We start from the raw sequence: 27,487 nt of genomic DNA on the forward strand, positions 1-27,487 counted from the left end.
GGTAATTTTTACGACAAGGTAGCTTTTAGGGTGTGGGCGGGGGTCAGGTTTGTTTCTAGGACAGGGCATGATAGGTTTTAGGGTTTAAGCCGGGTTGAGGGGGGGGGTCAGGAAGGTTTTAGGACGGGGCAGGGTAGGTTTTAGGACAGGGCACAGTATGGCAGGGGGGTCAGGGCTCAGGGCAGGGGTGGAAGTGGCAGTTTTAATGGCTTGGGCGGGTGGGGTATGGTGTCAGGTGTAGGGTGCGGGAGAATTTACCACGCATGCTTCTTTACCAAACATGCTTTTACAACCAATTGCGTGGTAAAGGCATGCGTGGTAAAGACGCGGTCGATGTAGAGACTGCGTTGTAAAGTCATGCGTGCTATACGCATCCATTGTTCCATCATACATCCGGCAAGTGGCTCCAAGTAATGCATCCTCCCTCTCATGTGCAGCTGATATCATTTCCTCTACCAAGTGAGGAATCATGATTATGTCAGCAGCTGTAAAGTCCTGATGTTCGAGAGATGCAGGGTGTGGACTTAAAGCCATCAATGGACTTTCCCATATCCCACTATGGAAGCACGCAAGGCATGTTTATAACTAGCGGCACAGTTTTCTACCCAGTTTCTCCACTCCATGATGGTAGTACCAGCCTTGTCCCATCTACTCACCTTCAGTTTGTGACACCTACAGGCAGGAGACATGGCAGCTTCTTCCCGCTCACAGCTTGCACAGGGCAACAGAGAGAGCGAATTATGGATAGAGAATTAAAGTTATTGTGCACAATCCTTACTAAAGATGCACTCCGCCATAAGTGAGAATGTTATACTCTGGTAAATCGTCCTACCTCAAGGATGGAATACTTTGGGGTGTCCATTCATAGTGTCAAGTCTAATTTCCCCTATAAGGGTCTAACCACAGAGAGATAAAATTCTATTCAGTCAATCCTAAAAAAAAAAGTCCAGCACACACAGCTACAGTACAAATGCGCCTCACACTTATGGTTAAAACGGCTCGTAGTAGCCATTCATGTTACCCCACATGATTCATCTATTATTATGGAGTTTGTGAACTTTCTCAGAGAACAAAAACAAATTATATATTCGCATGGCTTTTAACAATTTTGTTTAGATGGAAGAGAGCCTGGCAGATCATTTAACAAAGCTTTTTTCGAAAACCATTAAAAAACAAGCATTGACAAAGACAAAAGGCCGGTAGCCAATGCCAAACCTAGTGGCATGTCCAATCCTCGTGGTTAATCTAGAGGTTTAATGTTCACTCAGATTTTTTTTTTAAATAGTTGCTCTACCTTCCAAATTAGAAGCCTACTACAAATACACTTTTATTTGAGTAAGGCTCTCAACTTGAGACAGTGAGAGTCACAGACAATGAACAGTGAACTAGAAAATGGGTTTTGCAACTGTGCGGCAACAGAGGTGTTTGCTACACTTTACTTCAAAGTACTTCCCATGTGCTTTATCAAGTTTAAAAAGAAAGCATATGCAAATGTGAATTTACGTCTTGGTACCTTGACTCCCACAGAAACGTAAAGATGACCCAGTGCATATGGATACACGATTTATAACAAGAAATGTCGTAAAAACTTTTGGACTTAGACAAAGTTCGCCAAGAATTGTAAAATGAATTATACAAAAGAAAATAATAATACAATATTTGCCCTACATTGAAGTATGTGGGCTATTTCCGTGATAACATAAGTTATGTTATTCAAACTGATATAGTCCTTGCTACCATTGTTACGGGATTGTAATGCATTCTTTACTGGGATGCTTTTTATGTGGATCTTGGAAGGCAATCAACCATGATCCTCCGGGGCCACACCCGTACCAGTTGGCCATAATAAACATTGTGTAATGAGAGCCATTCAGAAGTTTTGCGTGTTTATTTCACTAGGAGTTTTGAGTATTTATCGTAAGAGGATATGTTAGAAATATGTCAAGGCTTCAGACCTTGTAGACCAGTATTACTCTACTGACACAGCCCAAGAGGAATTAACTAAGAAGCAGCACAGATATAATCAAGCAGACAATGGCAAGTACCCCCGTTTAAAAGAATTTAAAAGGCATGTATTTACTTCAGTGACAGACAATGTCTACATACCGTGAACAAACAGTTGTGTTGCTCTATTGATAATATGATGGAAATATACAAACATTGTTATAGGGAAACACAAACACTGGACAAGAAGAGATATCAGGACAGACTGACAGGGACACACCAACTTGGCCATACGGCACAGACATTGAGGTAAGGAAACTGCCACAAAAAACAAACATGCTAAATAATCACAGAATATAATATATATGCTACACGTATATGGATGTTGTTTAAGGTTGCATGACCAAATGAATCTAAAAAGGCCTAGTTCAGTCAAATCCACCATGAGCATGCTTACACTTACAGAGGAAGGTTACATGATCCCTTCAGTGTATGGTTTTACCTCTGAAGGAACCTTCAACAACTAAGCAGATCATTCAATTAACAACTGCTGTATGGGTATTTGGGAAGATTTCAAGCTATGACCACCACTATGAAACTCTAAGACTGGGAAACCCACTACAACAAAAATACAGTAAACACTTACTCAGATACTAAGAATGGTGTTCGACCTGATTCCTGTAGGAGGCTCCCACATTAGGGGAATTCAAAACCAGTACAAGTTACTCTTCTAACCAAATGGCAGAGACCACCTACAAGGTAGGTGAGCTCAGCCAGTACCTACATCTATAAATAAACACAACCTTTAAGCCTATAAGTCCCAAACGTTAGTGAGACAAGTGAGCTGGGCTGGAAGGCTGACCCAAGCTCTTCTCTCAGGCTTTGCTCTGCGAAAACTCGCCATCTTTTGGATGTCAAACTTTAACCAAAACAGCCAATAGCTCCATGGCAGCCATAACTTCAGATCACACTTCAAAGTCACGGCGCCTAGGGGGAATTTAAGAATGTCCCAAGACGTAAACACCACTATTGTACTACTCCCCACTGGGAAACACACACCCATTAATTGGAATTGTGATATTGGATACCTTCAATAGTGCCAAAGTCAAAAACACAAGGCTACTTTGCAAGATAACCAGAATTCTGATCTGAATACACTGAGATGCATCATGTGGGTCTTTTTTTTTTTTTTTTTTTTTAACTCAGGGTTGGTTGCAAGATTCAGCTGACCCCATATGAGGCTGTGCCATTGCTAGACCTCACAAATAGCAGATGTCCCTGCTCTAACAGAGACCACACCAACTTCAAGAGACACAAACATTAGGGTTTGCATGGAAATCCGTAAATTGAGAGCACACATTGCAATGAAACAGCTGTAGGGTTGGTGGTGTGAAGAGACCCCATCGGAGATGTGCTTCAGGGTTCACTCGGCAGGGGATCTGACAACCAGCAGACATACAAGGCCCTACATTACACGAGGACATAATGGCATGTTATTTGGCAATTTTGCACTAGAGAAAATTTAAATATTCCTGGCATGAGATAAAAAATGTATAGTGTTGTAGCATTTGATTAGCACTTGCCTACCTCTTGTCAAGGTTCGAAAGCGCTTTTAGACAACGGGCCTATGGTTCTGAGGTGCCTGGATGAGAGATGGGCATTGGTAGCGTGTTGTTGATTACTGGTGTCGTGGCAGATGCCCCAAGAGTGTGCTCAAATGTGACGCAGCAAAAATGACTAACTCAGAAACATATTTAGACCTGGTCTTAGAATGAGCACGTGCCAATTCAATAATATGATATTTGATAAAAATCGTCAACGAAAGGACAGCCCTAATAATTTAGTATAGCCAACGAATTAATGTTTGTGTTGGCTTTAACAGACCTAAAACACAAAGCGTGGCTCAAATTCTGCTATTCTAAGCTAAAAATAGCGTGACGTTGATGCAGCCGCGGGCCATCGATTTACAGAGTTGGTCGCCTCTCCAACCCCTTGCAGGTTGAATGCCCTGCATTCAGTCTTTCATGCCCCCTCCTTGGGTGTTTTCTGCCAGGCGCTTGGCTCTGTGGGCCTCGGTCTGGCCGCTGGCAGATTTCAACAGGTGTGTGCAGTTCAGCAGCCTGGCAGACTGTCTGCTAAGCAAAGGAGGCGTTTTTACACCTTGACGACAACACTTAAGGCCTCTCGAGGCTCCCTCCGCCATAGCTCTGTGGGCGAACCTTGCAGCAGCTAGTCAGCCTGATGTGGCGCTCTGTAGAAGGCTGAATTCAGCAGAAGCCAGCCCTGCCCAGAACTCCTCAACCACCACAACAGGAGAAATGAAGTCTCCTCTGAATTAGGACCCTCCTCTGTGTGCTGCTAGTGCATACATCCCATAATTCAGGGTTCTTTATCTGGTGTCTATATTTCCGAGATAGACACAACTACTTTACTCTCCCATTAAAATAGCAAAAATTAGTACAATTATATGTGAAATTCATAAAACAGTCCAAAGTCCCTGTAGAACAGACACACGCAGCGGGAATAAAAAATACAAGCCCTGTTGAATAAATGAGGTAAACGGCGCGTTCATTGTTTTAGTGTCACCCCCCTTCTAGCGTTTTGCAAATTAAGGATGTTAATTGCGCCAAAGCAGGGCATTAACGATGAATGCTGTTCTCCGCCCCCACATGGCAGCATCTCTCTTCTGTGAACAGCTGGGGTGCAAAGTAGCCGCTAGTAAAACTCTGAGGAAAGTAACATCTGGAAAAACTAGTCACTACTAAACAGGCAGACGATCAAAGCAAATATACAGAAGGGTGTAAGGGGCTTTAAATGACAGTATTCGCAGACAGGGCTAGGGGGCGCCATGTTGAAACGGGCAGTTTAGACAAATAAATCGAGAAAAACAACATACAAATGGGTAGGTCAGCAAAGCACTACAGAGGAGTAGGAGCATGTCTGACTAACTATAAAGCAGGAGACACATGTGCACTCACAGACAGCCCAGCTGCGGCGCAGTCAGGGTGAGCGGAGAGGCTGACAGTACATGCGGAGTTTGGGAGATGAGCTCTGAAAACAGTGACAGCACAATGTGAAGAGGCAAACTTGTGAAGGAGAGAGGAGCAAGGCGGGGTGGAAACACTGAGCTAAAGAGAATGTGACTGCGCCCTCACTGGACCTGAGGAGCACATGCACCGGAGGAGGGCTCGTAGCATCTTCTTACCAGGTCCCAAAGAGCAGCAGCCCGGGTAGACCAATTTAGGGGCCGGTGTGCGCAGCAGAATGCCCGGCTGACCCCGGCTCCCCCTTTCCTTCTAAGGATAGATGGAGAGTTAAGCTGAGGGGTCCCTGCACTGCCTCGGGCTCTGACAGGCTGGGCAATGCCTTAGGATGCGTGCGCAGAGCTGACCCCTGGCCCCGCACTCTCTCATGCTGTCCCCTCAGCTCGGGGCAGTACGAGCTCGTCCGTGCCGGGTGCAGCTCAGTCAGTCCGGCCGGCAGCTCCCCCGGCCGCTGCTCAGTTAATCTGCTTCCAGCCCTAAGGATGACGGCATTCCGCCGCCCGGTCTGCCAGGAGCTCAAGGGAGCGTCTGCAAATAGCTACCGCCTTCTTCGGAGAAGACTCAGAGAACAAGAGAGGGTGACTGCAAGGAGAGAGACAGCAGCACCAGGGGAGCCTGAACTCGGTTTCCCACGTCCAACCGCAGTAGCTCAGTCAGTCCAGGTTTTTCTGTGCAGTTTTGCATTTGCAGTCTCACCTAGCCCAGTGTAAAAACCAGGACTACAAGTCCCAGAATGCAAAGAAAGTCTGGACTGGAGCATCTTATTCATGCATGGATCTGAGACGCCCAGCAAAGAGATGGACATCAGCACTAGGGTAGCAAGGGAAAGTGAGGGACCGAGGACCAGGGATCAAGAGGTGTACCATCACAGCAAGGGGAGGGACAGCAGCTTAGTGGAGCTTAGCTGCGCAGGAAGGTGCGACCAGCTGGCGCCATGTCACCAGGGCACAACGTTTCCATTCCTGGACTTTGCTTTTACATACATTGCTTTTGGGAGTTGCAGTTTTGTTAATGTTAGTTCTACCGATTTGGAACAACACACCTAAAAAAACTGATATTTAAAAGTAATGTCCAGGCATGGAAAAGTGGTGTCCTGGTGACATAGAGCCATCTTCAACCCTGCCACGTTTACCAGGGCCTAGCTTCAAGGGTGTGTGTGTGGGTGCTACACCCCTCTAATAAATGAATTGTATGATAAATAGTTGTTTACAGATGCTTTCAGTCGGGTATGGTGAGATGTCTGCCGGATTTCACATAGAATTTTTACATACATTCATACAAAACAAACACACTCTCCCTCTCAGTGTTTAAAGTCGTCAGAAATATTGGTCATTTTACAAAATATTGTGTTTTCCCTCACTTAGTACCCCTACCAATCCGCATCCCTCTCTCTTTCTATTGCCCCTAAGGCCCCTCCCATGCACCCTGCTTGTCAGATAATGTATTTAAACATTATATGAGAGCCTGATTGTCAGAAAATCTGAAGCTCACACCCCAAATCTTATTGACCAAGCCACGCCTCTGGGTACAAATTTGATGTGCTGCAACATGCATTTTCTTTGAATTCTGGGACTTGTAGTCTTGTTTCTTCCATTATAAAACAGTGCTATAGGTCTCACAATTTTCAGAACCTGGACTGGAGCAGTGCATCATGCATAGACCCACCAAACTGAGCAGCTAGGCATTTGGGCACTTCACACCTAGATTGACCACAGAAACGAGAGGGATAGCAGAATTGAAAATATACTGCAGCATCACGGTGTGAGAGCAGAAGGAGATGAGCAGCACAGAGGCAGTGTCATCTTAAGAACTTTTAGTGGCCTAGGACAAGAGATATTTAGGGTATCCTTTTTCAGAAAAACTTTACATTTTACTACCCATTTTATGCTGATTGAAGTACCATGATAACAACAATGTAGAATTCTATGTTAAAGGGTGAGATAGGGAAAAAGTTCACTTTCACAGGGGCTCCTTAGACGGTGGGGACCCTGGGCAATTTCCCACTTCGTTCCTGGCTTAAAACTTCGCTGAGAGGGCTACCAGCAGGGGGACCACCTCCCTCCAGCTCATCACAAACACTGGGTCTTGTAGTCTTGGTTTAATGAATGGATTGAACTAATTTGACTAACAGATTTGAAATCAATGCTTTGTAGGCTAAAAGTTCAGGATCTAAGACAGTGCTCATTATGACCTGAATTATGTGGTCATGTGAGCATGGCAGGGACACCACAGCGAGGAAAGAGACTGCAGCACTGGGAAAGCACAGGATGAACAGGGATGCCCTTACAGCACACAGGGAGCATGGACAGTAATGGGAAGTAACTACAACACAGAAGGAAGACATGAAAGAGGAGGAAGCAGAAGAGATAAGCAGAGCAAAGACAAGGACAGGAGTACAGGGGGGAATGGTTAAGCAAGAGGAGACAGTGATTAATTTGTGCTTGTTGTTTCCGGTGCGGAGCACCAGCACTTATTTTTGAGGGCCGGCGCTTAGTTTTCTGTCTCAAGCCTTTACTGCGAGCAAAAGACACTTGGGAAAGATGGAGGAAGAGAAAAGCGAAAAAGCACCAGAAAGTATAAAGCAGGAAGCTGCAAGAGTGAGCTGAAAGGGCAGGGCGTGGCTGTAAATGGATGGAGAGGCCCAAGATGGCTTCAGGATTACTCTACCTCATTATTATGTGCTAGCACTTTTAATTGCAGCAGCCGCGTGTTTAAGAGGAGAGCTTTGAGCACCGGCACCTTTTTATTTACAAATTAAGCACTGAGAGGAGCTATTCAGGTCGAGGGAAGTCAGTGAAAAAGCATTGGAAGAAAAGGAACAGCAGAGCAAGAGGTGGTAGAGCAAAAGAGAGCACGTCAATTTAACCTGCACAGAGGTGGGAGACATTGCAGGAAAACTGGTATTCCAACTTGAGCTGCACACTTTAATAGGGCAAGAATAAGATGGCCAGAATCCAAGAGCGGGGAGGTCCCAGCATCTGGAAAGGCAATGAGTGAGTTATGAAAAAACATGGAGGGGGAGCAGCCCAAAAGTATTGTCCAGTATCATAAATATTGCTTTAGAGAATAAGACAATCTGGCCAGTGTTACTTATAAGAACATCACATCACGTACCCTTTAGGTCATTGGTTATTATTGGTACTGTTTCCTGAGTAGATTTTTATCTCTGACAGAGCCCTTCTGTCCAGGCTATGTCCCATTCCTTTGCTCTCACAACAAGTGGAAGAGCACGTGGCACATGGCACACATGGACAAAGGTCTAACCCTGCTTACGGGGCACAGCTATGCTCTGCTGTTACAACAGGAGTAGGTACTAACTGCATGCCTGAAATGCACGGGCAGTACTTTAGAGGCTGCTATGTCAGCAAAGTAACTCCAAATAATGCAGAAATAGTGCATTTTAGATTAATTCATTGTAATATAAAAAATACATAAGATCTAAGATGTCATGGCGTACAAGTGACAATCGTAAACCCATTTTTTCACTGTTGAGCATGATGTCACCAGAAATCCATTCAAAATTAAAGGATCACAATACACAGTGGTCACTGATCTTCTTTCTATAGAGCCACGTGCATTGTGTTGGCACAATAGCACTACACTAGGGTTATTATACCCTTTTCAAAATAAATTTTTATGTATAACTCTGAAATATTTAACTAAATTCCAATACATTTCATACATCTTTGTGAGGGGCACACATGCTTACAAAGGAAAAGTACAATGGACGGTGATCATAGTTTAAAAGGTGATATTTTTGATGTATGGTTTTAATCAATATTTTAACCTGAAATGCTTCAGAGATCACCCAACATTTCTCAAAATTGTGACCATCGAATGTCACCTTCCTTGACATACAGATATGATCTATGGGGTCCACATCTGCATTTAAGGTGGTGAAACCCATCGGTGATCAAACATTTGTACCGAAACATTTTCAGATGTTCAGAACTTATATGTACTTTGGACGAGCTAAGAAATAGCAAAATAATTTTCTGTATCCGAATAACATAACTTGTACAGTACTCCAAGAAAGCAATTACCAAGGCAATATGTGCCAGTTCACTTAGTATCCATCCAACATGAAATGGACTTTACATAATAAAGATGAGATGAGTTCTTCATTAATTATTTAGAACGGCAGGAACTGCATCTAAAGAAACGTAGATGTGTTTAAAATAATGTACGTTCCGATATTTGCTTTCGATTTAAAATGTACACTTGAACCAATGAATGTATGTACAATCACACAAAGAAATGAATATTAAGCCCATTGAATTTTTATTTGCAGAAACAAATGTATATTTGTATAGTATTCCACAACAACATGTTGGTCAGAGGGGTGTCTAGTGGTGGTGGACTGGCTAGGGCTGGGCTGGTTGGTCCGCACACTGGTGGTGGGTGAGTTTCCAGTGCTTCTGGGGTGCCCTCTGGGTGCATGTGTTGATGGGTCCATTGCTGGCATCGGTGAGGTTTTGTTAGTGCAGGATGGTTGTGTGTGTGTGTGTATATATATATATATTATTCTACGCTTAACATGTTCATAGGTCATTGCATAGTTTCTATTTAAGGTGTTTGATTAGATGCTTATGAGTCTCTGTTTTATTTTATCTATCACAATAGGTAAATGTTATCTTAAATATTTATCTATAGGCATTTCACTATTGAAATACTGATGAAAGATAAAGTTATAAAAATACCCAAATAAATTACCTTCAAATACTGCAATAGTTGAAAGTCTGTGTTAATTTGATACAACTTTAAATCTCACTGTACTATAATTTCTTACACATATATTCATTACTAAGGAATCATGTACTTAAATATTTATTAGTTTAGTCCAACTGTACAAGAGAAAAAAGAGGGACAATCACTCTTTCCAGTGCATTACCCTGTCTCACTCTCACCCTAAACCTCTATCAATCTACCCTCTACCTCCTCTCTCTGACTCATCCCAAACATCATTCTACTACTTTGATCTCCAAAACAACCCTTCCTAGATTTTTCCCTCTTCTACCCCTCCTGGCTCACCCAAAACCTCAGTTTACTACTATGATTTCCCAAACAACTCTACTAGATTCTCCCTCATGTATCTCTCCTTTGACTCATCCCAAACCTCATTTTACTATTATGATCTCCCTAATCCCTGACTCTTCTCTCCTAGATATCTCCTTTACTCATCCCAAAAACCTCATCTTACTACTATGATCTCCCAATTAACACTTTCTGGGTTCTTCCCTCTTCTATACCTCCATTATTCTATTCAATCCAACTAACAGACTCACATGTCCTCCACTCAAATTAACTCATACCTCTCTATACTAATACTATAGTCATATTTCCCTATACTAATCCACCACTAATTCTTTTGGGTTATGGGGTAGAGTGCTACTTGTCAAATGGCGCTTTGACACCTCGTCAGGGGAAGCAAGTGCTATATAAACACAATTCCAATTCCAATAAGAAGTAAATAGATCATGACAAGAACCACCAATTATCTTGCAGACAAGTTCAACATCTCTGGGGGTTCTCGGCACACCCGCAGCCAGTGCACCATCAGATAGCGGACTAAAAAGTGTTAAAAAGAAAAAACCAATACAGCAGGTCTTTTCCATCTATTCACGAAGGATATGAAACAACATTCTACGCATACATCAGGACCACCCCAACACTGCTACAATGTAGGAACAACCTTTGTAAATAAGACTACATCTCAATACACAACTGTGCTTCCTATTCTAATATAGCCTTAGAACCCGCAGTAGCGGGCTCTACCGGCTATTAAAGGCCTGATCCCCGCGTTAAATGCCCGAGCCTAAGGCGAGGGCATTTAACAAGGGAGAGGGACTTTAATAGCCGGTAGATCCCGCTACGGCGGGTTCTAAGGCTATTAGAACATTCTGCCACTCAGGGCAGAATGTTCTATTAAAAAAAAAAAATTCACGGAGCCCGAGGGGATTACAATCCCCTCGGGCTCCGTGAGGCTTTGTTCACAGCTGCTGCTGTGAACAAAGCAAACATTGGAATGTTGGCGCTGCGGGATTTTACCGGCCAGTAAAAGCCCGCAGCACTCCATTGTTTTCAATGGAGCCCCCAGCATTCCAATGTTCTAATATTCATTGACTGTATGCTTGTCTTTGGCTGTGTACAGTGCTCCCCTGTCTTTTGGCTAGGTTGTTCCTGTAGAAATATCACATACAGACAACAGATCCACATTTAGGAAAACTGCAATACTCCAGGCACAAGTTCATCATAAAATACAAATGGAAAGATTACATAGTTAGACAGGACAAGTCTGCACTGCGCACTTTAGATATTGTGACCAGGCATCCCACATTTTCCTGGCAGTGAGTTTTTCATCATCTGCTCTGTAAAATCTCAATACAGGGATAATTAATCTGTGTTTAACACAGGTCGAGTGGACACAGTGGGGGGGGGCGGGGGGGGGGCTCGTGTGTTTCCATGCAAGTGTAGTTAGAAGCCACTAGCAGAAAGTAATTTAATTAACATAGATGATATTGTGAGTTAAAAGTTGTATTTAACTCCCCTTAGAGCACCATTTTCTGATTTCTCTATGTTGGTGAGTGCTTTCAAATAAGCCATTCATTGTCTCTTGGTTGATGCAAAATTGACTCAATCACTGCCTTGATACACATTTTTAGTGGAAGATATGTGTACAGTGTACACAGATAAATGCACTTAAAAATATTGAAACTGCATCGGTTTAAGTGATTTTGTAAGAACCCATTAGAATGCTATGTTCATTTTTAACTCATCCTATGTGCTTATTAGTATATCACAACAAAATACACCACACAATATATTGTTTAGGAAGATTTAAGACAACTGTACAGCTCTACCACATAATATTATAAAGGTACTAACTCCTTTTAATAATTCTTAGGCTTATTATTTTAAGCATTTTTGTCTGCACTTGCTGAAACTTTAATTCTTTAATTACCGTTAAAATAAATTTTTAATTTTTTCCATTTAACCAATATGCAATAGCTTGAATTTTATATAGTGCTTTCTGTAATAGATTTTTAAATTTTGTAGCACTGCAAATAATAAGTTTCCTGATAAGTCAACTCAAGGATACTAATTGTATCAGTCTTAGTCTACGTTGCTCTTGATTGAACTCAAACCTGTGTCCTGCAGGTTACAAAAAGATAACTGCAAAAGACTCGATATTGGCATATGAACTTTCCTATGCACCTATTAAATTTGCATTAAGCAGAATAGTTGCTATTTTTTAAATATAATTTGATGTCAAGACGCAGAATTACTCCCCTTGGTATAACACCACACGTTGTGCACGATCCATAATAAAATAAAATGCTTGAAAGATTTATATCCTAATTTCATATTATTTTTTATTATCTGAGGACAGGCAGAATCCATTACTGTCACATCATAATCTCAGGGCATTTAGCCATTATCACGCCTAGGTCATCTTTGTGTTGTAGTGTAATTATACCTGTTATTGTTACTGTTTGCCTATTCAGGTTTTTACCAAAATCAGACAATTTTAAATAGTTTGGAATTTTTGTTGACTCCCATACTTTTATGATTTAAACATATTGCAATTCTGTTTGTATTTTGGTTTAGCGTCACTATTTGGAAGTACTTTTATAACACTTTTGTAATCAGTGTAGCGTGGCAGTCATAGGAACATTATTTTCAATCAAAATATGTTACATACAGTGCCACATCAAGCTGATGAAGTGGAAAACAATTCCCTGTATCCAATTTCACCATGTTTGCTTTTTGGTGAATAACACATATCTATCTATCTATCTATCTATCTATCTATCTATCTATCTATCTATCTATCTATCTATCTATCTATCATGCACAATTTCATGTAACTTGGCACAAATGTTCAGAAAAATTGTAATAGCAAATTATGCAAATTTAGCACATGCTTAGAAATGACCTTAGTGGATGTTAGGGTGCAATTTCTTTGTTATGCCATGCAGTTCTTAATTTGTAAGTTAATACGTGCTGGGACCCAAAGCGTTTCTCTGAAGCCGGCATCTAGCACTTTTTAAAGTCAGCGAGTTTCGAATACCAAGTCTATACTCTATACAGTCTTGGTTCAACCTCACAGCTTTTTAATCCACTGCAGACACTTCCTGCCTCTTTAACTTGCAGGTTCTTATTGATCTCTTCTTTTGCCCATTGTCACTGTCGAGGAAAAATAAATGCAGGTCCTGAAAACTGAGTACTAGTGGATGCCACCTGAGACCACTGACTCAAATCAATTACTGGTGAAATGATACCACTAAATCTTTGAGATCCCAAACCTAGGCATCCATTCACCTGTCAAAGAAGAAGTGATTTGTTTAAGGCTGTTTGAACACTACTTTACTTTGCTATTACTTTTTTCCTCTACATTTTTGATCCACTTTTTAATTCATCCTTGTGTGTTCAACTTTAAACTGTGTTCAGCTTACAGTAATTTAGAGCCAACAACACTACCTTTCCTTTTCACCAGTAAGAATGATATTTTCCTGGATTGTGTATCAAAACATTAAAGGGGTCCTATACGTTATCTAAGAAAAAAAACTTATGAGGAGGCGGTTGTACTGATGTCTTAAAATGTTATGTAATTATTATTTATTTTCTAAATTTTACAAGAGGAAGGTCGCCACATTTAGGAGTTAGCAAATTTCCTTTATCCCCTTCTTTGTAATATTGTTATAAAAATTAAACAATAACCGTCACATCACATACATTTTTCAAAGCCAGAAGTTCTGGCTTTGCCATTGCTTTTTTAAATATTTTTTATTGGAAGAGTTCAAGCACCATACAAATGATGAAATCATAGAGAAAGCTAGCAACATCATGACATTAAATTATATACACCCAACGTGAAACAATATTGCACATTATAAGGATGCCTCAAGTCATTAATAATCTACCACTATATCCCCTAACTCAGAGTTTCCCATAAGCTACAACATTTCTTAAGGGATCATGATCTAAGCACATAGTGATGCTCTAATGCTTTAATATTTAGCATTTTAGGCCCCCATTGTGAGTATGTTGGAACAAAAATAGATTGCCAATTTTGGATAAATATTGATCTGGTTACAAGTGCACACATAGTAAACAGTCTTTTTTGCAGCAAAGGTGTAATATTAATATCAAGAGAATACCCCAAAGCTGCTATGTAAATGTCTATAGGCTGATCTCGCCCTAAAGTGCGTGAACAGTGCATCTGAATATCTGCCCAGAAGGAGGTTATTTGAGAGCATCCGCAGATAATATGAGTCCAACTAACTCCTCCCTCAGCTGAGCACCTAAAACACCTTTCAGGAACCTGGGGATAAATTCTGTGCAAAAAAGCTGGACTTTGCATAAAACTGCATTCTACAAAAATGTGCTCCTTTTATTAAAGAGGAATTGAACATATTTACCCTGTTCCAAACTTCTTCTATAACTAGAAGGCCTTCTTTTGACTGCCGCTTATCTCGAGCCTTCACATATAGTGTATTGGCCTTTTGCTGTTTAAGGATACCGACCCAGCAGCTGATAGATCTTCGAGTAGTGGATTCTATCCAATCTTTGACCAAATCTAGGCTGGCCCAAATTCTTCTGCCATTTAAATTACCTACGACTGCCTTATAAAAATGAAGGATCCATGCATCAATATCTTAAAATGCCTATTATTGTGCTCTCTTGCTGCCGAGGCCTTCCAATTGGCTAAATGTAAAGAGACCTTACTATACCCATTAGATGCCAACCTGGTGATGTTGCTCTTGTCCAATAAAGGACAATTTCCAACGTAAATATCAAGCAGGTGGGTTGTGTCATTGATGACCGGAATGTTATAATGTTTGCACAGTTGTTCTTTGCATTTGAGAAACCACCCTAAAACCTTATATCTACCTTCTTAGGGGATCTTGTGAGGTTCAGAAAATCAATAATCTCGTATTCATGGAAAATCAGGTAAATAAAAAAATGATCTACAATCATCTGACTTAAAGCTTTTTTAGAGAACCTGTGTGAGCTGTGTGCAAAATTACCAAAATGGTATAGTTTTAAATTAGGCAGAGCAAGGCCCCCTTCTTTAATGACCTAAGAAAGTGCATCTATATCTAGTCTAGGTGTCTTTTTTGCCCATATGAAAGCAGAAAACCACGCCTCCAGTTCCTTAAAAAACTTCACCTTAAAAGCACACAGAACAGCTGAAAATAAAAAAATACCCAGAGGTAGAGCTGACATTCTAATCAGAGCCACGCAGTCCATTATTGAGAGTGGTAAATCAGTCCAATTAGTGAAAAGTGCTTTAATCTTACGGACCAGAGGGGAATAATTCAGTGCAAATAGATCACCCACTTTTTCTGTAACATACATCCCTAAGTACCTTTAAGGCCAGGAGTTGACTGAAGGGTGGAATTCTTTGGGCAAAGTGTCCAATGCACAACTGTTTAATAAAATTTCCGTTTACAACTTGTTAGTCTTATACCCGCCCAGCTTTTGAAATTCTTAAAAAAATCTTAAAAACCTGATTTACGCTTGCGGGATCTGATTTTAAAAATAGCACCATATCATCAGCATATAATTTGTTATGAGTCATGATACTTATGGAGTTCGCAATGTTTGTATTCGTGAGTATTGCTATTACTAAGGTCTCTATAAATAACACAAAGAGAATAGGCAGCGGGGGGCATCCTTGCTGCATGCCTCTAGTAATCAGACAGGTCTCAATATTGTGAGAGTTAATAATTATTTGGTCTATGGCCCCTCCATACAAATGCAATATACTCTGAATTACACTCTCAGGGAACCTAAACTCTTGCAAAATGGCAAAAAAGGCTAACCCAGGATACAAGAGCAAATGCCTTCTCTGCATCCATTAAAAAAAAACATGCCAGGATTTGGTTTTGTGGTTTAGCCTCATGCTTAAATTAAGAAATTTGTGTTTGGAAAATAATTACCTCCCTGGAATAAAACCGCAGTGGTCTGGCTGAACAATGGAACATAGCAATGTACTTATACAGTTAGCCAATACTTTGGCAATTATTTTATAATCCACATTTAACACGCTAATAGGACTATTAGAGTTAACATTTTCTTTATTTTTATCTTATTTCAGGAAACTGACCACAACCGCAGTGCAAAATTATGCCGGGACCTCCAAAATATTATTAGCCAGCTTTACCAATTTGGGGTGTAAAGCTGCTGTGAATTTCATGAAAAAGTCTGCCAGTGACCCCACCACCTACTCAATCTCATTGTGGAAGAATGTAGTTAGCAGGGCCTGTTTGTGACTAGCATAAAGCTTGGGAAGGGGTAGCTGAGATAAAAAATATTTAAGACAAACCATAGCAACCTGTTGTTGCACACTATATAGTGCTTAAAATGTTGTTCCTAAATTTGAGCAGGCTCTAGAATACGAGTTTTAGTTTCAACAAGAGAAGTGACTGTATTCTGAACTTGGCATTCTCGCGTATGCCACCTAAAAAATTTACCTATATAGCCGCTCTCCTCATAAACCCTTTGGAGTTAGGCAGCATTAGTCATATATCCACATGCGTAGTTGTAGTCTTGCATACTCTTTCTCCCCTGATTGAGCACCAATTTACCGTGAGTATTCTTGTTGTGAGAATCTGCCAGACTTGCTTGGCAAAGAGTAGATTCTAGACCTGCCCGGCTGGTGAGGAAGTCCTTTCTCTGCGCAGTGCTGCAAGAGGTTAATCGACCTCAGATTGTTGCCTTAAATGCGTCCCAGATACAGTCTACCCTAGTGGTGTCCACGTTCATCTCAAAATGACTTATTATCTTGCTATTTAAGGCTTTACACCATTCTTCATTTTTGACGTTTACCTTTTCCAAGTGCCATCTCACAGCAGATCTCTCTATCTTGATCCTTCCAATGTCAATCTCCACCGAAGAGTAATCTGAAAAACTTTTAGGAATATGCACATAACTGCTTACTTTCAGCTCATTCGAAGATAGGAAATAATCCAGTCTAGCAGCAGAGTTGTATTTATCTTAGACACATGAATACTCCAGTTTAGTTGCATACTATTCTCGAGTACATACTTAGGTCTAAAGTTTTCACACAGTGACTTTTGCCACCCATGGTTTATTCTGTTTGTGTGTAGGATAGGTAGAATCTAAAGCTGGATTTAAAAGAAAATTAAAATCCCCCCAATGATTACTGGCCCAAGGATGGTTGACAGACCCTGGATTAGTTTGAGGATTAGTGTAGGATCATCAGGGATGGGGGCATAAAGTGTGGCTATGGTTGTAGTGTAGCCATTTTTAATATAGCTTCATGCACGTTAGTTTATCCTATTAGGCCGCTGTGCACTTTGCCCTAGATCTATTTTATTCAGCTTTGCATTGCTAGTTTACAGTAGCTTGTTTTAATTTCTTCTATCACACTGTTTAGCTTAGTTCAGCACTGTGTTCTCAAATAATGCATTCTTGATCGCCCTGTGCTTCAGTCAAGGCTAAAGTCTGGTACATTGCCGGTAAACGTGGTAGAAGTTTAGTCTCCAGTATTTGTAGAAAATACACATCCCTACATAGGGACATTTTCTTAGAACATCTGCGTGTTAGTTATAAAAACACTTCCTAGTCCTAGTACACGTCAAGAGGGAGATCCCGGCCAGGAACCTTACAACTAGATGCTGAATGCCCCGTTGCAGATGCTGATGCAGATTACAGGCCTTTGCTCAGGTATGAGGGTTGATGTCCTCCCGGGGGAACCTGAAAGGCAGGCTTAGAGCTTCACATGCTGTGCTCGAAATATAACATAGAGAGAAAATAATCTAGCGGCACTATGATAGCCTTATTCTTGTGCTTCACTCTCATCGTTACTATTTTAATCCTACTGTGTTGTGTAGTTCTGGTTATTGCAGCTCACGCTTTGCTATCTAAAATGCAGTCGTTTTATTAAACCAATCTTTAAAACTTAAACTGCCTTTGTCATTTATATATGAGACCGTACTGTGTATGAGAGAACCCATTGTGACCTGAGTGACCACGACTTCCCTGGGAAGTGCTAAGATGTCATGCGCTCGGCTGCCCAATTGTCTCTTCCATTTGGGAGAGATGAGGCACTGCTAGTTAGCCGGAGCAAAACCCTGATTTAGAGTGACAAGGGTCCTCCACTGTGGGTCAGACTTAGTCCCCCACACTGTGAACGATCTTGCCGCTCAAAATCCAGTAGTCTCATTAGGATAATGAGAGCCTACGCGACATGTCGCCGCCAACGTTTGGTCAGGCTCTAATTTTTGGGTCCTCTGGCATATCTCGGTCTCATTTTTATATCATGACTCCTCAGTTCCGTATACGGAGATGTCCGTGGTACTGAGGATTTCCATACCGCCGTATAGGCAACCCTATTTTACAGCGGGTGGTTGTTCAAGCTTGAACCTTAAAAGGAAACAAAAAACCCTGTCTTGGTGTGCCTTCTCTGAACCCTTAGTGCTTTTATAATGGCGAATCCCCAGGCTGTACAAATAGCTCTTAACATGAGACAACCACTTACGACACATTTACTAGCACATGGACTTACAGCACAGGGAGGTCCAGTCACATTTGTGGTGGGCGCCCACGCAGCCTATAGAACAGAGCTGTTTTACTCTTGGGTCACATTTCCAGCAGTTGATGGGAACACAAATACATTTCATACATATACTGTTGCGAACGCGCCTGGGCAGTACAGGGCGTACGCATACTTAGAGATACCGATATCTTATCAAGAACATAATAATTGGCTTGATGGTGCCCTACCCCATACAATATTACCAGTAAGGTTAGGTCCACTAAGTAATGATGGTCCTACCTGGCCTTTATTGGCCACATATACACCTCATCCTGCGGTTGCGAATATGGCGGTAGCTGAGGTTCGACACTTATATATTGGATTAACAGCAACATATATAGACGATTAGTACAATTTGTGATGCAGACATTAAATACAAATCCATCGCGTGCTGCTACAGCACAACCACATACAGTGACACCAGGTATAAATCCAGTGACTTACACTCGATTATGGGTAAAGTTCCAGCCAAACGAGAGGAGACTCCGTTTTGGCTAGCACAAAAAATTAATACACTGGAGGCAGTATTTCTCCATACGGGACCTCAGGATAAACATAGAATATTAACTATGTGCTTGCCCTTTGGGATGGTTCCCACAGTTGAACACTGTAATACATGGGCACGGTATTTGCTGCGCTCTATACAACGGCACACGGTACACCAACACTAGCCAACCTACCGGAAGTGCTTAAACAAATTCAAGATGAATACGGGGCTGCCCAGGCCCTAGATTTAGGAATGCAACTGATGGGCAACTTTGCCACAGTTTCTTCCATTATCCTAAGTAACCTTAAAGGGGAAGCAGTTGCACTTGCAGTGCGCATGCGTCTTTGTAACGTTTCGCAACAAGATCAGGAGCGAGAACTGCCTAAAATATTAGCGGAAACATATTCCAGTATCGGTCGAGATAGCCTTGGGGCTAGACCACAAAAACCTCAATTTCAGGGTAAAATTAATAAAGACAATACTTAACAACAACCTGAGGGTAATAAGAAATGCTGGGAGAAAAAACAACAAACGCCTAAAAAAGAAAGGGGAGAATCTCCACGCACGGAGACCCCACAGAATAGGTATAATCTCAGAAATAGAGAGAATATAAAAACGCCTGATAGATATCAATATACTGATACACGCCAATCTCGTTCCTTTCAGGACTCATCGGAAAAGAGAAATGAGAGAGGTGGGCGATCAGAGCGGAGAACAGAGTACATGAAACCGAGACAGGAATCACAACGCTCTTCAGAGGTTTCTGTTAAGAAGGAAGAGAAACCAGTACAACAAAACAACAATTCAAAAAGAAAAAAGTGGCAGCTGGCTCAGTCAGACATGCCACTCAGGAAGTGGGTTCTCTTGAAGAACAAGAACTGGGCTCTAGCACTGCTAGACAGCGCGGCAGAGGTCACAATAGTTCGCCGGAATCTTCTAGAGCATCTGGAGGTGAAAGCAACTGATGACTTCATACAAGTAGAAACAGCGGATATGCATGTCTCTGAACCCGATAGGGTGTATAGAGTAACTCTACAATTAGAAGGAGACATTGAACGCACCATACACGCAATCTTCTGGGATCGTGTAGTTAAAATATGACATTTTGTTGGCCGAACAAGATTGGCCACCTGATTTTGTCTGCACCTGCCCAGCTGGGGAGGAGGTTATTAAACCTTCCTTCTCGACCCTTGTTCCAGAGGAACTCGCTGAGTCCTATTCTGTAGAATGGGCTCTCGCACAAGCACCTGCGTTATATAGAAATCACGTAGGGTGGGACAGGGATTCTCCGTACCATGTAATTCCCATTAAAAGTGAACCTCAGCCACAACCGCAGTATCCCATAAAACATGAAGCAAGGGCACTGGTGAGAGAAATACGTACGCAATTAGAATACCATGGGGTGATTGAATCCTGTGTCTCACCAATGAATAATCCCTTATTCCCTGTAGCTAAACCGGACCATTCATACAGAATAGTCTTAAACTACAGACATTTAAACGGACATACCCGTACATATGCTATACAAAATTCGCATAGCACTGCACTAATGAGCAACATTGTACCGAAAAAGTATAAAACGACTTTGGATATCTCAAATGGATTCTTCTGCCAGAATATAGCGCCTGAAAGCAGAGACTTAACAAGCTTTAGCGCACTAGGCTCCCATCAAAAAATCTGTTGTTTGCCTCAAGGGTATAAAAAACAGCCCAGGACTGTTTGCAGGTCGTGTGACTGCTATTTTACACGAGATAGACCCTGAAGCATTGTCATATGTGGACGATATATATCTCACGGATGACGAGTTACTACAACATTTAAGATGGGTAGCCCGCATTGTTGTAGGGTTTGCTGAACTCGGCTACAAATTTAATTTCAAAAAATCAAAAATTGCCTTCCTCAGCGTCCTGTTCCTGGGATATGAGCTGTCGAATGAAGGGAAGAGCATAGCGCCACTATTTTTAGAAAAATTTGCACAATTGCAACCACTAAATACGATTAAAAAACTACAATCTTTGTTGGGCTTTCTAATTTTTGTCAGAACATACATTCCTGATTATGCAACACGCAAAAAACCTTTATACGAGTTAATACATCCTGATTTTTCAAGCAAATTCTGGACAATTGAACATACACATACTCTTTGTGAGTTACAGGCAGATATGCTAGCAGCAAAACATTTACACACACGGGACAATAAGACACATTTGGTCATCAGGGTGATAGCTGGGGCCAGTGGCTTTACAAATGTCTTGTTTAATGAAGGTGAGACAGTCCTGATTGCATACAAATCACACCTGTATTCCGCTGCAGAACAGTGCTTTGCACCCACAGAGAAAATTCTCACTGCTGTGCAGATGGCTGTTATTAAAGAAAGACCTCTTGCCCAAGGAAAACGCATCATTGTCGTTTCTCCTATTCCGTCCCTTGAGGCTGTTACAAAAGCTAGCGTCCCGAGCGCAAAAGCACTTAATCCACGATGGATACAATGGGCTACGTCTTTAACAGCCACTGATGTAGATTACATTTTTGACCCAAAGTTACCAACTCAAGAATTTCTACAATATGAAGTAGAATATCCAGTTCCTGCTGACACCTTGCCTATTGATCAATATCATGTAGTCATGTACACCGATGGCTCTGCGCAACCAGCGATTGAAACTAAACATCAATATTCTGCTGCATGTGCGGTCGTGAGCGGCTATAAGCAGGGGGAGAAATTCTGTCCCCAACATACCTATACATCTACCTTAGGGGATTGTACAGCACAATTGGCTGAGCTAAAAACTCTACTAATGGCACTAGAACATACAGATCCGACACAGTTCACACTGATTGTTTGTGATTCATATTATTGTGTCCAGTCTTTTAATGAATACCTGCATTACTGGCGCTTGAATGGGTTCAGAGATTCGAAAGGCAACACCATAAAACACAGACTACTGTGGGTGAAGGTAGCAGACCTGAAAGAGACGCTACCCAAAGTTCATGTTGTGCATACACTTGGACACCAGCGCGTTGGGATACATGTTGCTGGAAATACTTTGGCTGATGAAGCCGCAAAGTCGACAGTGGCAGTTGCCACTGTAGCTGCAGTGACTCGTTCGAGTTCCAAACCAGACACAGATGTTATGGCTGCCATAAAAGCTACGGTTGAGGACACGCCTTAGCCTAAAGGATTTCCTAATAAATTTCAATACTTGATGGGAAGTATGCTGAACGCTGAAGTTAAAATTCCAGGCGAGTACGTGACATCCCCAATAAAGATGTAAAACCACAATTGATTAAAGCAGCGCAAGAGGGGGTGGCATCTGCACATACTGGCGTGGCTGCTACAATTTTACTCTTGCAGGCCCGTTATTGGTGGCCTGGTCTCTATAAAGAGACTAAGCAGTATGTCCTTTGTTGTGACATCTGTCAACAAATTAAAGTTTACACAGCTAAGCGCCCGCCGCAGACACCCCTCTTAATCTCAAATAGACCATTACAATGTGTGTACTTGGATCATTGCGGTCCATTAATACCTGATAGTGCATATATATACTAGTCACTGTTGATTCTTGCTCCAGATTTGTGAGGGTGTGGCCACAACGCTCGGCTAATAGTAGGACTGTTATTAAAGATTTGCGAGTCTTTGTCAGTACATATGCAGTTGCAGCATTCCATTCGGACCAGGACCCAGCTTTTGCCTCACGGGCATTCAGGGACACCATGGCTTCATTGGGGGTCCAGCTCCAGTACTCGTCTCCATTTCATCCAGAGGGAAATTCTGTCGTGGAGTGATTAAACCACGATTTAAAGCAATCCTTAACGGCCAGAGTCTTAGGTACGGGTCGTAGTTGGCTAACCCACCTGTATGGAGTTCAGAGAGCACTAAATAACCTGCCTAGAAGGTCCCTGGGGGGACGTACTTCATATGAGTGTCTGTTCGGAACACAAATGTTTGTTCCGGATCTTGATGGTCCTGGTGTGGAGGCGGCGGAAACACACTTTGACATAAATGATTGTGTCACTGTTTTGCAGGAATTACAGCAGTTCCCTGAAGATAACTCTTCTAAAAGTGCTGCCGCCACAGGAATTAAGGATGTGCCAGTAACACCTACCGGCTGGATTCCCAGAGTTGGGGTTCTTGTGCGTGAAAAGGTCGCAGTGAAAAAATAATTTGGCCCTTCTTCTCGAGCACCAGTCCCTGTGTTGGGGATACACTGTACCAGCACTGTTATTCTACCACCGTTGCCAGGTGCCAAAGAAAACCGCTTTGTTTCTATTGACAATGTCAAGTTACAACATGTGGCCGATTCTACACAGCCGATCGAGAGGAACATCCAGTAGTTCCCAAATCCCTCTCACTACTGGAGAAGAAGTTCTGCTTCAAGTTGTCTATACCAACACTGATGCCTCTCCGAGCTCGGGGAGGGTGGATGATGATGATGATCTTGCATTGGTTCCACGAACAACAAGCAACTTAGAAACATTTGATCAAGTCACTATGACTACAAACGAGACGGATGGTGCTTTCTACTGTGTAGCACCACAGGAAACACCAACTCCATTGACTATGGCAATGCCTTTTGCACGAACTGCCTCTGGTTACTTTGCCAACTACAACGACGGTCTATCGGACTCGTTTGCCTCTTCGACTGCTGACCTGTCGGGTGCACGTAAGCTGATACATTGGCTTAAAGATACGTATTTCATTTTTCCATGGAACTATGTGTGGCTTTCCTTGACTGTCCTAGCCTTTTTTCTTTGGATTGGGTTTGTCATTACCTTTTGTCTGTTAATACATAGTCATTTTCTTCCCAAGAGATCAGTGGTTGAACAGGTGGAGGAGGTACTGAAACCACATTTTTCATCACATAAGGTTCGAAGAGACTTGTCCTTTGTGAACATTTCTGCAGTGCCAATTCCAGATGGGATTGTGTGGGATAAAGTAATGTTTGATATATATGGTCCCATTGAAACGATTCAAATACCGTATGTGTTAAAGTTATCCATGAACGATATAGTTATACCAGGCATTGTATCAGATGATTGGGATGTGAAAACAGTTGATTCAATGATGACGGAGTTGCAATATTATACTGTCTATGAAAATGAAGATGTTTACTAGTTTAAAGACAATTATGGTGACATGTTTTGCTATAATTATTATGGGCACCACTTCATACATAAAGCGAGCAGTCCAAAAACGATATTTGGTTATACGCAATGGGAACATTGCCCAACTCCCCCACAAGGGAGTTAAAAAACTTATTTTGAAAAATGTGTGTATTTTTCTGGGAATCATCAAAAAATGCTGAGTCATATTATTTTAAGATGACTCCAACTAGGGATAAACAAATGTTGTTGACCAACACAAAATTTATATATTCGGACTCCTTTGTTTCCCGGTTATCAATTGAAGGTTATGAATATTGGTCAAAAAATTTTGATTTGAAAAGTGTTTGGGGAACAAAAAATTGGCAGACCAAGAGTAGAGAAACATTGTTTAGAGCATGTCTCATCCCCGTTCAAATGTTTTTATTAAATGAAACAGTACAACAGACCAGTTGCTTAGGCTTAGCTACAATTAGAGAATTAAACATGCCCAGTATACCTTCCCCTGCAAAATTTAATAACTGGCAAAAATACACAAATGCAACTTTTAGTGAGCTTAATGAGTGGGTCCAGAATGGTACATTTAATGCTTCACTGACATGTCCAGGCGGGTGGTTATTGTGGCCAATAGATACCAATGGGTGTCATCAATGTTTTGTCACCTCCTCGGGGGGGTTTCCGAACGAGTAGGTCAGACCCTCGCTATATATCACCAGAACATGCTGACATAATTACGACATATAGTGTAGGAAAATTGTGCCAACAGTGGCTAAAGTCATCCTCACTAGATGCAGTTAAGACACATCTGTCTCCTGTCTAACAACACTGACTTACAAGATTTTTTGTCAGGCCCAAAGATACCACGTAGGAAGCGTTTCTTGTATGAGGTATACAGTGAAATATGGAAACTTTCCCAACAAGAGGCTGTAGCCCGGTTAAGGCAGATAGATCAGGAAAATTTGAAAAAGGCATTAGCTGTTGTGGATAATGGGATTCACACCTTGTCCGACCGGATATATACAATTAACAACATTGTTTCTTCTGCTATAGACATTATACGATCTGATATGTCTTCTTTATATCATGGACAGAGTCAGACCAGGTCCATTATGCCGTTGGGTTGGACGCTTCAGACATTGAAGACGGGTCGCGTTCCGTGGCAGCACATCAGTGCCAGGGAAATATTTTTTTCCTTTAATTTAACGCAACAACAACAACAACTAATGGCTAAAAAGGAGGCGACGTACATCATGCTCAACATTGAAAAGATAGAAAGATTGCCTTTTACCGGGGCCGAGATTCCCTCAGCAGAGTGGTTGATACACGGGGTTATTAATCTGCCTATTTCTACATTACAATTCACTTCTTGTTTGAAACATGTTACGGTAGGCAGATATGAAAAGTTGGGAGATAGTTACATCCATGAGGTATGGGAGCTTCCCTTCTCGTACAAATGTCTCAATGGCATGAAAAAGGTCTTTCTTAGCAGCAGTGAATGTGAGACTTCAGTCAGCCATTCAATGATTTGTAAGCAGCTGTCCTTGCATGGGGCGTGTAATGCCTCGGTTGCAAACTTGGCTTGCTATCTGAAGGGAGTTCCAGTCCCCTTGATTAAACGCACGTTCCAGGTGCTTTCAAACAGTAGCTACATCCTCCTCAATAGTGAAGACTGTTGTGGCATGCGGGCCGGAATAGTTTACGTTGTTTCGGTAACTAAGGTCGTTGCATGCTGCGGGAACTCGTTGTTTCCCCCCACTAAAATTAGGAAGGTAGCAGATATTTGACCTCACATTGCTATTTCCAAGGTGAATTTTGACAAGTTAAGTAGACTGAAGGCTTTATTGTTTCAGAAGCATGTGGCCCTTACATCTGCACGCGAGACCTACGCACTTCAGGTGGCAAGGTCATCGGCGGAAATACAGTCCCTGTTAAATACAAACTTTCCGAGACACTTTGGTGAACTTGTGGGATGTATATTTAATGCGTCCAGTACGGCTGGATTAGCACATTTTTTCAAAGCTGTTGGTATTGGTTTCGTTCACACCTTTTCCTCCATATTCGGTTTAATACCTTTGGCTATTCATTCAATCTTCGGAAGCATTTTTGGGGGATTTCCGATAACTTTGGCTTTATTAGCCGGCATTTTGCTGTTGCTGTTGTTTTTCTGCAAAGGCTGTCCCGCCACAACAAGGACAAATGAGGGCTCTCCCATCAGCGCAGCTGTGTCGTAACTCGTTGTTTCCCCCCACTAAAATTAGGAAGGTAGCAGATATTTGACCTCACATTGCTATTTCCAAGGTGAATTTTGACAAGTTAAGTAGACTGAAGGCTTTATTGTTTCAGAAGCATGTGGCCCTTACATCTGCACGCGAGACCTACGCACTTCAGGTGGCAAGGTCATCGGCGGAAATACAGTCCCTGTTAAATACAAACTTTCCGAGACACTTTGGTGAACTTGTGGGATGTATATTTAATGCGTCCAGTACGGCTGGATTAGCACATTTTTTCAAAGCTGTTGGTATTGGTTTCGTTCACACCTTTTCCTCCATATTCGGTTTAATACCTTTGGCTATTCATTCAATCTTCGGAAGCATTTTTGGGGGATTTCCGATAACTTTGGCTTTATTAGCCGGCATTTTGCTGTTGCTGTTGTTTTTCTGCAAAGGCTGTCCCGCCACAACAAGGACAAATGAGGGCTCTCCCATCAGCGCAGCTGTGTCGTAAATGCATGATGCAGCACTTTGGAGCAACACTCCTGGAACATTTGGGGTGTGACTGGTCTCTGTCATTCAGACCGGTTTTGGATTGTGTGCAGCCTGTGTTTCGGTGCCGTTGGTGCTCTTTTGAACATGCACTGGAAGTTTGTCTTTCACAGGAACGCCCCTCAGTGATTGATGCTGATCTGTTGATGTTCTCATTGTGGGTTCATTACCAGACATGCGCGCTGCGTTGCGTTTGCTCAGAGAAGCTGATTACGAGTTACCCTTCCTGGAGGAAGTTACCATTAACTCGTTCGTAGGCACTGCACTGGATGCCGCCTTGGTTGACACTGAGGCTATGGAACACACTTGCTCCTTGGTAGTTTTTGGCATGGATCTACCAGTTTTGTCATCTGCCGAGGTGGAGAATCTCCTGCTTTCCATGACAGATGCTTTATTTGGAACTGTCCTAAATTGACACTTTCCTTTGAATTCGGCTTTTTGGCTGCATGATCAGTTTTAAAAATGACCAAATGGTATGCTTGTGTGTCATCTTGACTTGTTAAAATTCAGTAGGGTTTTTAAATATATTTTAGCTTATGGCATTTTTAGCTAGGTTTAAACCACTTTCTACCGACGAGGGGAG

General features: G+C 41.9%; 1 protein-coding gene across 2 annotated transcripts in view; it reads right to left on the reverse strand.

Annotated features, from left to right (window-relative positions):
* SCHIP1 (schwannomin interacting protein 1) overlaps positions 1-27,487 on the reverse strand; it is a 343,356-nt gene that overhangs the window by 180,357 nt on the left and 135,512 nt on the right. Inside the window, exon 1 of one of the 2 annotated variants that reach the window (XM_069213262.1) lies at positions 5,150-5,553. The exons of the other annotated variant lie outside the window; for it this stretch is intronic. The gene's annotated coding sequence lies outside the window, so the exon portion shown is untranslated. Of the gene's footprint in view, positions 1-5,149; positions 5,554-27,487 lie in introns of those variants that run through there. 2 annotated transcript variants of the gene reach the window in all.

Source organism: Pleurodeles waltl, chromosome 11 (genome assembly GCF_031143425.1).
Source record: "Pleurodeles waltl isolate 20211129_DDA chromosome 11, aPleWal1.hap1.20221129, whole genome shotgun sequence".
Taxonomy (NCBI): domain Eukaryota; kingdom Metazoa; phylum Chordata; class Amphibia; order Caudata; family Salamandridae; genus Pleurodeles; species Pleurodeles waltl.